General features: G+C 43.2%; 1 long non-coding RNA gene across 1 annotated transcript in view; it reads left to right on the top strand.

The window, feature by feature from the left end:
- LOC129391453 (uncharacterized) overlaps window positions 1–17,566 on the top strand; it is a 271,417-nt gene that overhangs the window by 203,420 nt on the left and 50,431 nt on the right. Inside the window, exon 3 of the long non-coding RNA XR_008615597.1 lies at window positions 2,290–2,415. This is a non-coding gene — a long non-coding RNA (uncharacterized lncRNA). The remainder of the gene's footprint in view (window positions 1–2,289; window positions 2,416–17,566) is intronic.

Here is a 17,566-nt window from a genome sequence, read left to right as displayed (position 1 = left end):
TGGGCATATACCCTGAGAAAACCATAATTCAAAAAGAGTCATGTACCAAACTGTTCATTGCAGCTCTATTTACAATAGGCAGGACATGGAAGCAACCTAAGTGTCCATCAACAGATGAATGGATAAAGAAGATGTGGCACATATATACAATGGAATATTACTCAGCCATAAAAAGAAATGAAACTGAGTTATTTGTAATGAGGTGGATAGACCTGGAGTCTGTCATACAGAGTGAAGTAAGTCAGAAGGAGAAAAACAAATACTGTATGCTAACACATATATATGGAATCTAAGAAAAAAAATGTTATGAAGAGATTAGTGGTAGGACGGGAATAAAACACAGACCTACTAGAGCATGGACTTGAGGACATGGGGAGGGGGAAGGGTAAGCTGTGACGAAGTGAGAGAGTGGCAGGGACATATATGCACTACCAAATGTAAATTAGATAGCTAGTGGGAAGCTGCCGCATAGCACAGGGAGATCACCTCTGAGCTTTGTGACCATGAGAGGGGTGGGATAGGGAGGGTGGGAGGGAGGGAGACACAAGAGGGAAGAGATATGGGAACATATGTATATGTATAACTGATTCACTTTGTTGTAAAGGAGAAACTAACACACTATTGTAAAACAGTTATACTCCAATAAAGATGTTAAAAAAAAAAAAAAAGAATATCCTTGGTAAAGGAATACAAATGATTAATTTAATTAAATCTCAACCCCTGAATACACATCTTTTAATATTTTGCGTGGTGCAGCGCGAAGCGCACAGAAAGCACTTCTGCTGCCCGGCAAAGCGCAACGGCGGCCTCCAGCAAAAGCACTTGAGTGACTGCTTGAGTTGTGAGCTCAACTAGCCACTTCTCTTCATGCATCGCCGTTTTCACTTGGAAGAGCAGCTGATAGACAGATAATTATTCAGACTGGGGTATTTGGCAGACGTTTTCTTGACAACAAAAACAGTGGGCCTGTCACTTCAAGGAAAACAACTGACAGTATTTGTTGCCACTGCTGAAATGCAAGCTTTCAAGTGAAAATTAGAATTTTGGACAGCTTGTATCTGTAACTGTGAGCTTGACAGCGTCCCAATACTTGAATACTTTTGTGATGAGATTGATGGTAGTAATAAATGTGTGGTTTTTTTTAATGTGATACAAACGAAATGTGAAAATATTTAAAATCTGCATAACTCAGAGAATCCATCTTTTTCAAATGAATCATCAGGAATGAGTTCAGGAACCAAAGTGCAAGATGGACCAATGGATTTTGATTGGACAGACTACAAAATGAATTATTGATAAGGTTTCAGATTCTACATTGCAACTAACCTTTAAGAAATACCCCTTGTTGAGTTTTGGTGTAGTATCAAACAAGACTATCCACAACTATGTGAAAAGACTATTAAAATACTCTTCTCTATTCTAGTTACATGTCTATGTGAGTCTGGGTTTGCTTCATATATTTTAACCAAAAATTAAATTACAGTGGATTGAATGCAGAAGTAGATGTGAGAATCTAGCTGTCTTCTATTAAGCCAGACTTTAAAGGGATTTGCAGAAAAGTGTTAAACGATGCCACTCTTCTGACTAAATTTTTTTTTGTCTTGAAAACTATGGTTATTTTAAAACAAAACTGTGTTATTTCTGTTGACATGTAATGGATTTAGTATTATTATTTTAAATGAATAGATAAATATCTAAAAGTTTCATCAGTTTGAATTTCTAAAATGTAAATATCTATAGACATAACTCAAATAAACAAAAGCTGTTTGGAGACTTCAATAGATTGTAAGTGTGTGAATGGGTCCTTAAGACCATAAGTTTGAGGTCTGCCATTTTAGACCTCACTGCTGTCATGTCACCTCTTTGATCTTCTCTGTGCTCGGAATGATGGGCTACTATTGTTTTTAACCTGTAAATGTGCACCACCCTAGAGGGCCTTGCCTTTCAGAGAGTGATCACATTACATGATCAGCTGAAGTCTTGCAGGGCTAAGGAATTTGGGAGTTTTGGAGGCTTAATGACTTGCAGTGTGGAAAGCCATGCTGTGAAAAATAATACCAAACAGCTGATGGGAATTGAATGCCCACTGAGAATTGCTCTTGGACACATTGGTCTTTCACCCGGAACTCATAGAACCTATAACTATCAACCTTCCCATTCAGCAGGAGCCGGGCTGAGCCACATGTAGATTGTTCCACAGCACTCCTATAAAGGGTTTTCACAGAGGATGGGTTGGATTCATGGTATTGCCTCCTCAGACTGAGCTGCCTCTTTTTTCTTCTTTGTCAGAGGTGACCCAGAAGTCACTATCAAGACCTGAATAGACTGGTTTCCAATGAGAACGCTGCCCCTTCCACAAGCCCACCTCCTCAGAGCTGCAGGCATTTTTCAGGCCTCATCTAGCCTCCTCATGGGGTAAGTTGTCTTAGCCTGGACCAGATGGACTCCCCAAGGAAATCTGGCTAAAACATCTTCTCCTGAACGTCTGAAACTCCCATGCTCACAGGCACCCATCTGTTCCTCTTGAAAATACATCACAGCCATTGGGTTTGGAATGATCTGGAATTTTCACTGCAAATGAAATATCTCTGCCCCATTTTCTCAGACACCCAGTTCCCACTTTCACAGTGTTTGGTTTGCTGGGAAGACAGACTTCAGTGCGACGCTAGCATTTTGGATTTCTGTGTCGGGATGGCGCCTAAATCCTGCCATTCACCCTCTTGTTCTCTAGTCTCCTGAGTCAAGGTTGCTGTATGAACAAGGGCAAAGACTAAATGGAAAATGGGGAAGGGCTTAGATGGAAATCCATGCCCCATGAAATACAGGATTCCTACAATTAGCCGAGATTAGGCCAGGGGGCGCCAGGAAAGCTCCTTGCTTCTCCTTCCTGAATCTCTAGTCTTGTTTCCGAACCAGAGGGTGGGATATTATAACTATAATTCAAGAAAAAGCCAGATCAACCACACCAGATAAAGAGGATAGCTAGATACGATGCTCTCAGACCCTAGGAAGGAGCTGGCGTGGGCAGCCCAATCCTTGATGGTCCAAGTTACTTGGCTAATAATTGGAGAAGGGAGATGGTAGAAAGGAGATGGGAAGGCTTATTCTCCTCCCACCTGGGGAATAGTGCTTGGCTTAGACTGGACTGGAGGAAAAACTAAGGATAGGTCCTTCTTGGGCAGTGATTCTCAATCTCAGCACCACTGGCATTTGGGCCTGGATAATTCTTTGTTGTGGTGGGGCTGTCCTGTACGTTGCAGGATGTTTAGGAGCAACCCTGACCTTTACCCACCAGACACTAGTAGAACCTTCACCCCCCGCCCCAAGTCATAACCATCAAAAATGTCTCCAGAAACTGCCAGTATACTCCCCCCTCTGTCTTTATGGATTTTTCTGTTCTGGATATTTTGAACCAATGGATTCATGACGTGTGCCTTTTTGTGACTGGCTTATTTCACTTTGTATAAGGTTTTCAAGACGGATCGTGTTGCAGCATACATCAGTTCCTCATTTGTGTTTGTTGTCACATAATATTCCATGGTGATGTAATACGTTTTATTTATTCATTCGTGAGTTGACAGACATTTGGGTTGTTTTCCAGTTTGTGGCTATAATGATACTATGTGCATTCAAAGGTTTTTTGTGTGGACATAAATTCTCAATTCTCTTGGATGTATGTCTAGGAGTGGAATTGGTGGGTCTTATGGTGACTATATGTTTAACATTTCGAAGAACTGCCAGACTGTTTTTCACAGTGGCTGCACCATTTTATAATTCCACCAACAATGTATAAGGGTTCCAGTTCTTTCATATCCTCACCAAGACTTGTTATTGTTGGTCTTTTTGATTCATTCATCTATTCTTTTACTTATTCATTGAACAATTAATTACTGAGTACCTATGTGTGCTAAGGCCTAGGGTATAAAAGTTAGAAAATCACATAAGAAGCTTATGATGTTTTGGCAGAGACCAACGGTAATCAAACGTTAATGCAAATAAAAGTAAAAATGCAGTTATGGGGAGAATTACAGAGGGGTAGTTGTGCATGATGCTATGTGACTATAATACAGGCTTTCCTGGAGCTTTGACTTTGCGCAGGGGCTCGGGGAAGGTTTCCCTTAGGAGGCAATGATTGAGCTGAGATGTACAAGCTGAACGAGAGCTAAGTAGATATTTGATTATAAACAATAGTGTTCATGGATCTCTGCCTCAGTTCTTCCTTCATAATATAGAGTTTGCCAGATCCACATAACACTGTGGTTTGGGGAACTCAGTGAAAGCTATTGTTAGGGAAAGATTAGATCCCTCAGTTAGTGAGTCTCTGGTTTCCAGTTGTGATTTTCTATGCTCCCTCGCTCTCCAGAAGCAAGGATCTCTAGACAAATGATGGTATTGATGGTGGTGGTGATAGTGGTGGTGGTGGTGGTGATGATGGCAGTGATCCTGATGGTGGTGTTGATGGTGGTGGTGATGATGATGGTGGTGGTGGTGCTGGTGATGATGTTGAGGTAGGCTGTGATTTGATGGCTGCCTTCTATGCACCAAGTACTGTGCTAAGTAATTTAAAGCATCTTATTCATCTCTTATACTGACACTGCAATAGAAAGAGGTCAGCCTGAGACTAGAATGAAGGAGAAAGGGAAAAAGGCAATGGGGAAAAAGGCCCTGAGTTTATGTATGAAGGAATTGGACTTACAGTTGAAGAAATGACTCTGAGGCAAATATTTCCAAGTCTGTGTTCAGAGAACACCTGAAATAGGTACTTGGTTTCAGAAGATGTATTTTTTTTTTTTTCTTTTTTTGTGGTATGCGGGCCTCTCTCTGCTGTGGCCCCTCCCGTTGCGGAGCACAGGCTCCGGACGCGCAGGCTCAGCGGCCATGGCCCACGGGCCCAGCCGCTCCGCGGCACGCGGGATCCTCCCATACCGGGGCGCGAACCCGGTTCCCCTGCATCGGCAGGCGGACGTGCAACCACTGCGCCACCAGGGAAGCCCCAGAAGATGTATTTTTATGCAATGTAACTCTGTTTATCCTTAGAAGGGTATTTTACTTCTTGAATATGGAGTGCAATTTCTTTTATTTCAAATTACTTCTCTGGTATTAAGCTAAATGGTTTAGCTTAATCACATATAACAAACCTCCCAGTATAAGGGCCTGGATCCCAAATCTTGCTACAAATTAGTTTCTAGCCCAGGCAATAAATGCATACCTGGAGCAAATTCAAAAAGGGAAACCACTTTAATTAGGTTTGAAAGTGTCTCCAGTCAGTTCCAGAATAGCTGTCACTGGATTTATGATGTACCTTCCAAATTGTAACTCTTTTCATATTCAGCTTAAGTGAGAAGGCCACAGAGAAGTTGAGCTTGATTTCTTGAAACCTTAATATTTATCTCCCCAAATAAGTGCCTCTAGAAAATATATGGGTGAGACTGATAGACGGCAAGCCGGCTCACCTATCAGCCTGTATCATCGTTTCCACTTAATTGCAAGGGTTCTAGGATTAATCCAATCAAACCTTCCTTGGAACATTTCCATGAGTATAATCTGACCCCACTAATCTGTCATGCAACAATTGCTTTCACTTTTACATTTATGCCCAAATGACAGTAATGCAGGCTTTCCTGGAGGAGGAGCTGGCACTGAGACTCAGAGAAGTTAGATGACTTGCAGAATATCAGTGAGTTCTGAATGTCGGAACCAGGATTCAAACCCAGGTTACTCTAATTCCAGTATTTTGAGCCCAAGGAACATACTCAGAAGAAAATGTCCACAATAAAAATGATGGTCAGTCATTTCATTTATGTGATTCCCAGCTGTTTTGAAGTTGAGTCACCTGTTAATCTTTGTTGGATTCTTTTAGCCTTGTTTTCCCAGCCATAATACATGAATGTAGCAAAACACGAGAAAGTAGACAGCATGGCATGGCAGAAGGGCATGAGGTTGGAGTTGGAAAAGTGGGACTAGAGCCTGGCTTTCCACTTCTCAGCTCTGTGACTTTGCGCTTAACCACTCTGACCCTTAGTCTTCTCCTCTGGGTACAGAGAATTAACACCTCTGGGTAGAGAGCTGTGGTGAAGATGAAGGGAGAAAATGCCTGTGGACTCTAAATTGCCTTCCACGTTACTTACTACTTTTAACATCTAAAAGAGTATGATGAAGTCTGGCAGGAGAAGTCTGCAAGGTCTGCTCTGAGAGGTAATTGGAGGTGTCGTACTGTGTCAGAAAGTCACCGTGACACTTAGCCTTGAGCACTCAACAGCCAGCTCTTTAATTCTTGCGTAAATGGTGTAGTAATTGTGAAGGAGGTAGGACGTCAGGGTTAGAATTCCCAGTATCTCCACAGTGTGCTGGACACTGTACTAAAAACTTTATGAATAGTATCTCATTTAAATAAGTCTATGTGATTGGTAGTAGTATTATAATCCTCACTTCACAGCTGGAAACTGAGCACAGATTGGTTCAATTTACTTAAGTTAGTTCAGCTAAACAAGAATTTTCTTTGATCCCAACTTCTTTTCCCTTCCATTTCCTTGTTATTATCAAAGTAGTTTACCAATGGAGGTTTAACTGTTTCTCCTAGGTGACTGTCATGTAACTTTAATCTGACTGTAAAGTGATGTGGTAGGCAGAGTAAATCTCCCCCCATACGCCCCCTGCCCCAAATTTTAGATGTCCACATTATAATTTTAGGAGCTGTGAATGTGTTCCCTTACCTGGCAAAAGGGACTTGGCAGATATGATTAAGGTAAGGACCTTGAGATGGGAAGATTATTTTAGGTTATGTGGATAGGCCCAATGTCATTAAAAGGGTCCAGTGTAATACAAAAGCCAGAGACAGAGATATGAGGACAAAGCAAAGGCCAGAGTGATGAATTTCGAAGATGGAGCAAGAGGTCAGAGCCAAGGAATGCAGGCAGCCTGTAGAAGCTGGAAAAGGCAAGGAAATGGATTCTCCCTTAGAACCTCCTGGAAGAATTCTGCAATTTTAGTACAATAAGACAGACCCATTTTGGACTTCTGACCTCAGGAGCTGTAAGGCATTGGGTTTTAAGCCACTAAGCTTGAGTTGTGTTAAGTTTGTAGTAATTTGTTGTAGCAGCAATAGGAAAGTAACACAGAGGGTCAGACCAAATGATTGTTCTTGGCAAACCAACCAAACAAAACACCATCATAAACAGTCAAGTACACATAGCTCTACTGTGGGCTATAACATTCAGGGTGGCAGTGGATTATAAAGCCAGCCAGTGAGGTCAAGGCCACACAGCTGGGGAGTGCAGCTCCTGGAATCCAAGTCCAGGTCTTTCCCATCATGTCACCCTCCTTTGTTCATAAATATGGCCTGCGTAGTGACTCACTCCAGGGCCCACAGCTGGTTACCAGCAGAGCTGGGCTGGAATACGGTCCTCATGCTCCAAATACTTTTTTTTGAAAGCAATGATGTGAATCACAGACTCGTCACAGAATGGGGATGCCTGACCTGGTCCTCCTGCCTCATCCGCTTGACTCATTTCTGAAAGCCCCTGAGTGCGGTGCTCATCCATCACTTGTGACTCTCCTCACGAGCCTGTCCTCACTGTCAGTCCCGTGTGAGAGAATGATTGGCATACAGTAGAGCCTGATGTGAAACAGTCACCAATAAGGTGGCTCATGTGTGCTAAATGTCCCAGACTGCACTTTGCTTCCTCGTCTCCGCCACCCATTACTGAGAGAGAGTCCTGATAGGGGAGTGTCTTCTGGTGTGAACAGGGGCTGGGGTGACGCATGGTGCAGGGCATACCCTACAGAATACCGTGTCCTCCCCGATGCCAAGATTAGGATGCAGCTATATGACAAAGTTGTACTTCTGGGGGAAGGGAGGAAACTAAATGTGGATGGGCACTCATTTTGTATACAGAATTATGCGTAGTGATCTCAGATTGCTTAATTCGCACAACGGCGTTATGAAGTATTATGATTCTTCTTTCCAAAGGTGGAAACTGAGTCACAGATCCAACAGGTAAGTGGGCTGGAAGTAGTGCTGGGAAGCTTAGAAATGTGGGATTAATGGGGAAAAAAACCAAAGTTGTATGTCATACCCTTGGGTAATTAAAAGGTATTTAATGCCCCCTGTTTTCACTTATGAACAGGAGTGTTCAAATTCCATTGTTGGCCAACCTATAACCCGTAGTTTATTTTGACCTACCAGTGTCCTGAATAGAGCGGATGTAAATCTATTTGTGTGGCGCTGGGTGAGACACTGAGAGTCGCTGCACGCTACACCAGGGGAGGATTCGAAGACTTGAACGGTAGTTGGGATATTATTATTATTTTGTCTTGGACAAATCAAAAATTTTAAAAGAGGCTTTTCCCTGGACTTCCTTACCTGTTGAGGCAGCGTTAATGTAGAGAATAGCATAGGTTTTGAAAACAGGAAAACTAGATTAAAATTCTGGTTCGGTTATATCTTAACTGTGGCCTTAAGCAAGCCCCTTAACCTCACTTGCCCTTGGGTTCGTCATTAGGAAAATGAAGGTAATGATACGTAGCTAGTAAGCCTCTTTAAGAACTGCAAGTAATAAATAACAAGCATCTAAAAAGCAAGCTGGCCCACAGACTTGCATAAGTGGTAGCTCTCCTGCATGTCTCTCATTTTGGTTTTTGAAAACTTTTGACCACTGTTTATGGGAAACTTCTTACACAGTAGGCTATATGTCAAGGGTTATACCTGCATTATCTCATTAAATCTTCATCACAAGTTTAGGAGGTAGGTGGTATCAGAATCCTTGTAGGTAAGGAGAAGATAAATAATCTGTCCCTGTAACTAAAAACAGTGATAGAGTCAAGATCTGAATCTAAATACTACTGACTCCAGAACTCCCATTTTTAAAATTAAGCCCATGTTAATAATATATATCCACATACATTATCGCTTTTGTAGAAAAAGCTGGATGTCACTTCCCTCCTCTTCCTCTAATGCAGGTAGACAAACCAGTGACTTACTGAGTCCTTGTGAATCCCTAGATGGCATCGGGACAAGAAAAACCCAGTACGAGCCATAGCAATGCTTTCTACTGAAAGTTATAACTGAGAGTAAGTGTCAAAGGTGTGAAGAAAGTGAGATTCGGACGTCTGATTGCCCATGTTCTCAGTGAGTGGAAGAGTTGCTTCTCAAGGCTGATGGGAAGCTGCCTCTCTGAGAACCAATCAGGAGACATTTGGGCTCTCACCCCAGGTTTTGCTCTGTTCCTTCACGCTGATTCTCAGCCATTCTGTAGGTTAGACAGTGGGTTGGGAAAGTAGTTGACCGAGTTCAGTAACTACCTCCAACTTGCTTCCCAGAAAATTCGCACTTAGTGAGCTTCCGTAATCTGCCAGGTCGACTGCTAGCAACAAGAGTACCAGAAGGATGAGGTCCTTATCCTTAAACAAAATTTTTTAAAGCCCCGATTTGTAGCATCTGCCAATTTCTGGGGTGTAAATACTCCCACCAAGGCTAATTTCAAGCTTCATATGTGATGTTACTGAACATGGAGTTGGGAAGAGACGCGTGCTGGCTCTGGCGAACCGGTAACAATCTGGCTCCTCCCTTCCCACTGGGTTCTTAAATATCCTCTTTACTGGAACACACGCCCCTCCTTTGCCTAGTTAATGCTCTCTCATCCTTCGGATCTCCATGCAATTGTCACCTCCTCAGAAGTTTCAGCTGGACCCTTGTCCCAGATGGAAAGCCTTCTGAGTGTCTGAGAGGCCTTTCTAGTCTTTGCCCTCGTTTTGTGAAACATGAGAAAGCACTTACAGAGAGAAATTTTGGCTGTGACTACCCATGAGAACCCCTGAGCAGGATACAGAGACCACTGTGATGTGAACACAACCTTGAAGCAATCTTTTGAGATGGAACCTTTCTGTCAGAATGGCTCTTGGGATGAGTCCTGGGTCCCAAGGAAACTTTCACAAAAAATCAAACCCAATTTTCCCATAAAACAACTGAAAAGGGTTACACCAGCTGACATATGCATCACACAATACTGAAATCTCCCACTCCATGTGTTTATTGTTGAACCCTGGGTAATGCTGTTATTTTAAGCTGTGTAAGGGTCCAACTTCCAGTGGCATTTTAGGTGTCTCAGGGCAGAGTAAAGACATTTAGTCGAGGGCTTTGGAAATATTACAGCAGTGCCGTTGTCTTCTACCTGGAGGCCACTGAGCTGATTTGGATAAAATAAGAAATGGCTTGACCTCTTAGCCTCCAGCAAAATCAGGACAAAATTAAACGCTTGAACTTTAAAGGAGCTCACCTAACTTCTGCCCTATTGGTCTTACTTGCCTCTGCCTTCCCTTCCTAATCGCCACTCATGGCCAGCGCTGGGGACATCCTGCTAGGAGTCAGCTCTGCCTGGGCTATTTCTGGCCTCACCCAAAATAGGAAGAACCCGAGGTCTCCTGAGAGCCTCGTCTCCAGAGATCACCCATCTGCGTCTGTAGTCACGAGAGAGAGGAGCGTTTGCGGGACTTGGTGTCAGTGGCGGAACTTTCACCTGCTGATCGAACTAAAGAGAGCCACTGACTCTTCACAGGGTCACCTATTACCGTTTGTCACCATTGCCCAGGAAATCGACTTTTTTCTCTTGACCTGCTCTGACACCGAAGAGCTTTCTGGTGCCTCCTCTTGGGTCTGGGTGGCCTTTGTCCAGAAGGCCTACCCAGGGACATTTTGTTGAACTCCTCCTATGCAGGCAGAGTTAAGTATGGTCATCATCATTTCCACCTTTACCACCAGCACTGCTAACATTCTCAGAGCTCCCACAGTGGATCAGGTGGCATGCTGAGCATTTTACCCGCAGAATCCCCTCTCATCCTCACAGTGACCCTACACATTTATTCGAAGATTCTAGGACTCCGAGGTTAGGAAAATTTCCTAAGATCATAAAGCTAGTAAGTGGCAGAAGCGAGACTCAAATCCAGGTCTGGTAACAAGCCCAGTATCCCATCTGACAGCAATTGATGGAGTGATGAAATTTCATTTACAAAAAAATAACTGTTTGAAAACAGATCACTTAGAGGCTGTATTTCCTTCCTGTCACTGAGTGTTCCCAAGGAACCTTGTCGACTATCCTCTTGATATCACAGACGGACAGAAGCCGTGGGCCCATCGGATATGCCTGGAGGCCTCTAGCCCAGGCCTCACTGGAGTCAGCAGCAGTTGTGGTCTATAACCCAGGGCCACTTTCCTTGGCCCCTTTCCTCCCATAAGGACATAACTGGCTCCTCCTCCCATTTCTCCTTGAAGAGCCAAGCCAGGTAGTAGGACATTTATAAACAGTGAAAAAAATGTTTTTAATAACGCTATTTCCACCGTACATATACATGCCTCAGGTTCAATAACAGAAGACAGTTGGATCTTTTGTGACTAATTTTAGCAATTTTTACTTTTCCACATGTAATAGCATTGTCTCCAAAGGCCTTCTGGTTTCCATCACCATGTAGGAGGGGGCTGGTCACCTGCTCCCCATGTAGCCCAGAGACCACAAAGGTGGAATTTACTGAGCACAGTTTGAATGACAGATTCTGCCCCAAGGCTGCCGTTGCTGTTTGTCCTGGATTAGTGAAGCGCGTGGTGCTGAGTGGATTCTACATTGAGCATCCTATGGTAGAAACAGTTTCATCGTAGGTAAGGGCAGTGGCTTGCTAGGATCTCCTGGGGGCCCTGGGGAAGACGAGAAGGAGGCCAGGACAGGGTTTGGCCCAGAAAGGGACTGAACGTCCTCACCATTGGCCTGAGAAGTTTCAGCCAAGCAGACCAGATTTTGCTCTGTTCAAATAATGGGGCAAATCTAGGGTGATTCTGGCCCAGGAGCACGAAGCTGGAGGGCAATAGGTGAATTCCCAAGGCAGATTGGATGGGTATTTACATCAGGAGATCTAACAGTATCAGAAAGAGAATCAGTAAAGAGAAGGGAGAGAAATTACAACTGGAAAGCATTTATTTTGTGCCATGCTCTTTACATATCTTATATTCGTTTGATGTGGAGCTGTAGCATCAGATAGATCTGGGTTCTATTTCTGGACCGTCCTGAGCCCATCACTTCAGCTAGGAGAATGGAGTGAAATGATGGTCAGTCTGGAGCACTTGCCCAGTCCTTTCTCTTACGGGAGTCACAGCTCAATCCCATTCACCCAAACCCTATAGAACGTGTTCCCCACAGGAAGGAAGTGTGGCGTTACTGCATGCAAAGAGAATGGACGTGAAGCAGCGAAAAGCAACATGTGCCCAGTTCAGCGATTGAACCCCAAGCCCTCCTGATATCGTCCGTGGGAGGTTTGTCTCTGCACCACAGGCAGGATGGGTCTCTCGGGGGAGGAGGCATCTGGAGCTCCAGCTTCACAGTTCTGGGGAAGACTGAGATGAACCACGAAGCAGGACATCGTAATCTAATTGAAGATTAATTTCCTAGTTCTTAAGGAAGAACTAAAAGGTGATTCTTATCCTCAAACTGAATGGTTCACTTATATAGAGAGCACACAGAGTTACCTGCCAGGTATGAATAAAGCTAAAGCAAGACGGAGAGGGAAAAGAGGGTTTCTACCCCTGAGTAGAATGGGAGTGGCCATCCTCACCATCCCAGCTGTGCTGACAGAGAAGGAAGGTGCAGCAGCCTGAGAGCCCCCAGAGAGGGCTGGCTCACCTTCAGGGGCTGGGGGTGGTAGAAGACTCCACGAGGTGCAGTGGCAGCAGCACAGACAGTCACTGTGACGGTCCCAAGGATCTGCCCTGCAGCCCCCCAACTCCAGGGAGAGGGATGGGCCAAAACCCACCTGCTGTGCTCTGAACCTCTCCATGTGTTTGTGCCGAGGCCGCTCTTCCCACGGGCGTCTCCCAGCCAATGACTGAGCGTGGCAGGCACAGTCCAGAGGCACGATATTTCTGTGACTGGTCACTTCGGCTTGAGGGCTCGCTAGTGACTCTGCCGAACTTTTCTCACACTGCAAAGTGGTCTAGGATCCTTGCTTTGCACATGTTGTTCCTCTCATGAATCACCACTAAACTCCTCTATGTCTATATTAGTTTCCTATTGTTGCTATAACAAATTGCCACAAATTTAGGGGCTTAAAAGGACACAAATGTATTCTCTTACACTTCCGGAGGTCAGGAGCCCCAAATGGGTTTCACTGGGCTAAAAGCAAGGTGTTTCAGGGCTGCATTCCTTCTGGAGGCTCAAGGGGAGGATCTATTTCCTTGTCTCTTTCCCGTTTCTAGAAGGCACTTGCATTCCTTGGCTCATGGCCCTTTCCTCCATCTTCAAAGCCAGCGGTGTAGCATCTTCAGATTTCTCTGTCTGACTCTGACCTTTCTGCCTTTTTGTTATAAGGACCCTTTTGATTATATTGGGCCCACCTGGATAATCCAGAATAATCTCCCCATCTCAGTATCCTTAATCGCATCTGCAGAGTCCTTTTTGCCAAGCAGGGTAAACATATTCACAAGTTCCAGGGATTAAGAGGTGGATATCTTTGGGGGCCATTATCCTGTCTACCATAATCTATTGATGCTTTTTTCAGGAATCAGATATTCTATGAAGCCTTCTCTTACTCCTAAATCAAAAGCAAGTAAAAGCACTACTCATTCCTGTGAAACACATAATTTTAATTTTATGATATAATATTGTATTATTTAATAAATCACCCAGAACTGCCCTTATTTTCTTCTTTATGTCCCTTGAACTACATGGCGAGATCCTTGGGGTTTTATGCATCTCCGTAGCCCCCAAAGTGAACAGAGTCTGCCTCAGTTTAGGTTTCCGTAAATGCTCACCTGAACTGAAGCATATACTTTGTGATATGTAGGTTCCATTTTGGGATAATCCAGAATAATCTCCCCATCTCAGTATCCTTAATCGCATCTGCAGAGTCCTTTTTGCCAAGCAGGGTAAACATATTCACAAGTTCCAGGGATTAAGAGGTGGATATCTTTGGGGGCCATTATCCTGTCTACCATAATCTATTGATGCTTTTTTCAGGAATCAGATATTCTATGAAGCCTTCTCTTACTCCTAAATCAAAAGCAAGTAAAAGCACTACTCATTCCTGTGAAACACATAATTTTAATTTTATGATATAATATTGTATTATTTAATAAATCACCCAGAACTGCCCTTATTTTCTTCTTTATGTCCCTTGAACTACATGGCGAGATCCTTGGGGTTTTATGCATCTCCGTAGCCCCCAAAGTGAACAGAGTCTGCCTCAGTTTAGGTTTCCGTAAATGCTCACCTGAACTGAAGCATATACTTTGTGATATGTAGGTTCCATTTTGGTGGGGGCAGTCCATTAGAACATCATTTGTAGCGTATCCAGTATGTAAGACCAGCTAGACGGAGGGTCCATAAATCGGGTAGAAATTTGGGGAGATATCGCAGTCCAGCCTAATTTAAAATGTTGGGTGGAAGCACCAAGGCAAGGGAATGTGATCCAACATAGCGTCTTGGGAAAGTAACAATCTTTTGGAGTTGCTGAAACATAAAATTCAAGTAGGAGCAGAGCCTACAGATGAAGCTGGAGGGAAGAAATGAAAATCCATGCCAGCCTCTTCTACGTCTTCCTGAGGAGTTGGGCCTTTGTTCTGTAGGTAGTAGGGAGCCAGCATGGATTTCTCAGTTGAGTAATGCGATGGGATCGACATCTCCTGAGGCTGGAGTGTGGAGGGTGAGGGAGAAGAAGGCAGACTGAAGGCAGGGAGATTGGAATGGTTCACAGGAGGATCATGCGTGTTCTGAGTCAGGGCCGTGAGGAACTGGACAGGGAGATCTCCCGGTTAAGCACCAAGTTAAATGAGGCAGTGACTATGACAATTTTAGCTCATGGTTTGTCCCAGGCCCTGCAGAGTTTCAGTGGATACTCAATGAATAGGTATTTGCGGAATAAGCAACAGAAGTAATTCTAGTGATGTTAAAAAAAAATAGCGTTGATGGAACTGGGTGATTGGGGCAGTACAAATAAATATGTTAGACTTGGTTGGAGAGCATAGGGAGGGAGCGTGCTAGGAGGTTGGCCTTAACTGGCTGTCCTTTGGCTCTCAGATGACTGACTTGGAGTGTACGTGCTGTACGTGTGTTGGAGGTGGGCTTGGGGCGGGTAGCAGCCCCTCCCTCGTGTTTTTCACACACCAGATCTTCCTTGCCCCCTGCCCTTTGACCTTCAAGGCACCTCTCTCTGGCCCCTCCCTGCCCCTGCACATCCCTCTGGGCTAATTCTCAGCTACTCAGGTTTCTAGTCCTAGCATACCCCAGAGGGCATCCTGCATAGCATTCCTTCTCCAGCCCACTTGGGGATTCTTAAATTTTGCCTCATTTCCATACTCCCAGCATTTGCCAGCAAATTCATTTGGACTCATTTTTAATAAGCTACTGGGCGCTTGGCTCAGACCTTAAATATTTCACTTGATTTGTGTTTGAGAGCGGGGGACATAACTCACAAACAAACAAAAAATCATGGCCCTATATAAAATGACAAATATTTATTGGACTTTTCAAAATGCACCCAATACTTTTAAAGGCCTCTGGGAAAATATTAAATTAAAAACTCTCTGTGCATTAAACAACCTGTGAAGTCAACTGCTCTTGGTACATAAAACTCAGTTTCCCCCATTGGTGTGTATGGGTTTAGACCATTTGGCCACCGCAGTCTTTATAAATAGAAAGTGGGGACGAAACATTACATTTCAGTGATTCTTCCTTGTGGGCCAATTAAACAAAAATACACTCCCACCTACAACATTCTTTCCTCTTGCTTCAGTGTGTGATTTGCCTGTCGGTAATACAATTGACTTCAAGAAATTGATCTATGAGGAGATTTTTAAATCTATAATTTTACCACAGTTGAGAGAATATGAATAACATAATTGACCAAATATAATTCTCATCTCTGAGGCTCACCCCTGATATGTCAATATTTCAGAAAGGAAAGAAACCAACATTTACTGAGTACCTACTATGTGCCAGGTTTTGAGCTAAGTGTCTTTTTGATCCATTCTTATTTTATCTTCATCTTTGCTGTAGCAAGATATGTATGTATATTATCTCTACCTTATAGATTGGAGAAAGGTAGCTCAGGAAAGCTAAGTGCCTTGTACAGGATTACACAAGAAGTGGGAAAAGCAGGATTCAAGAATTCACGCAGATGTCTGTCACCTGCAGACACATAGTCATAGGAATAAATGCAGGGACAGTCATCACATACCTCACTGGTAATTGTCCTTCTCTATCCTGTTTTCAAAGCATCAGCTCAGGCATTGCACAAGCTGTTTACATGGATTCAGAGGTTGCTGTATACACGAGAGGGGCCTTCTCTTCAGTAGGCTTCACTCAGTTATTATTATCCTTCAGGAATTATTGTCTTGTTGCTGAATTTAATGAGGATGCTTTTGGTGTAAGGGTGATGTCAGCTTGTGGGTTAAGATGGTGTATTTGTTTCCTAGGGCTGCCCTAACGAAGTGCCACATATTGGGTGGCATAAAACAACAGAAATTTATTCTGTCACAGTTTCAGAGGCTGGAAGTTCCAAATCAAGGTGTTGGCACGGTTGATTCCTTCTGGGGACTCTGAGAGTGAAACTGCCCCATGCCTCTTTCCAGCTTTTGCTGGTTGCAAGCATTCCTTGGGGTTCCTCATCCTGTAGACGTTATCACTCCAATCTCTGCCTCTGTCTTCCCATCACCGTCTTCTCTGTGTTCGTGTGTGCATTTTTGTCTCTTATAAGGACACTCTCATTGGATATAGGGCCCACCTTAATCCAGTACGATCTCATCTCCATCCTTACCTTAGTTACGTCTGCAGATACCCTTTTTCCAAATAAGGTCACATTCTGATGTTCCGGGTGGACGTGAACTTTCTGGGGGACACTGTTCTACCCATGCAGGTGGATATTGTTTATGGTATTTAGAAAGTATTTAGATAAAATGCTAACAGCATTTGATGCTTAATTTTATTACATGTCTTTTTGGCTTTCTTTGACGTAAAAAAAAAAAATCTTCTTTGACAGATTGAAGAGGGTCAATCCATTAATAGACTGTATTATTAAATGATACTTTTATGATGGTATTGAGCTCTTCTTTGTGGTATTGTTGAAATACATTGCTGGATTCAATTTGATAATATATTATTTAGAATTTTTACATTTATATTCCAATATAAGGGAGAATTGCAGTTTGTGGTTTGAAGCATTTCAACTCAGTTACAGAATCATTCTGACTTAAGACAAATTGGGAATTGTCTTTTAAACATTCTGGATAAGATTACATATTGTGAAAATTAGTTAATCTTTGAAATTACTTGCCTACTAAATCTTCGGACCCAAGGCCATTTTACATAAGTGATGGTATGAAACTTTAAAAAAGAATTTTATTCAGATAAATAGTTATTGATCTAGGCAAATGGATCAATTTTGGTAGCCTCCTAGAAACTGTTTTAACATTTCACCGTGATTTTTCAAATTAATTAGTTGAATGTCATATGGTGTTCTCTTTCAAAAACTCTGCCCTGCTTCTTGTACATACGTTGTGCTTTCGTGTTTCTTCTTTTTTTCCCCATTACTT

Source organism: Physeter macrocephalus, chromosome 17 (assembly GCF_002837175.3).
Source record: "Physeter macrocephalus isolate SW-GA chromosome 17, ASM283717v5, whole genome shotgun sequence".
NCBI classification, from domain to species: domain Eukaryota; kingdom Metazoa; phylum Chordata; class Mammalia; order Artiodactyla; family Physeteridae; genus Physeter; species Physeter macrocephalus.
Note: the sequence above shows the minus strand (reverse complement) of the source record. Positions and strands in the feature narration are given on the sequence as shown.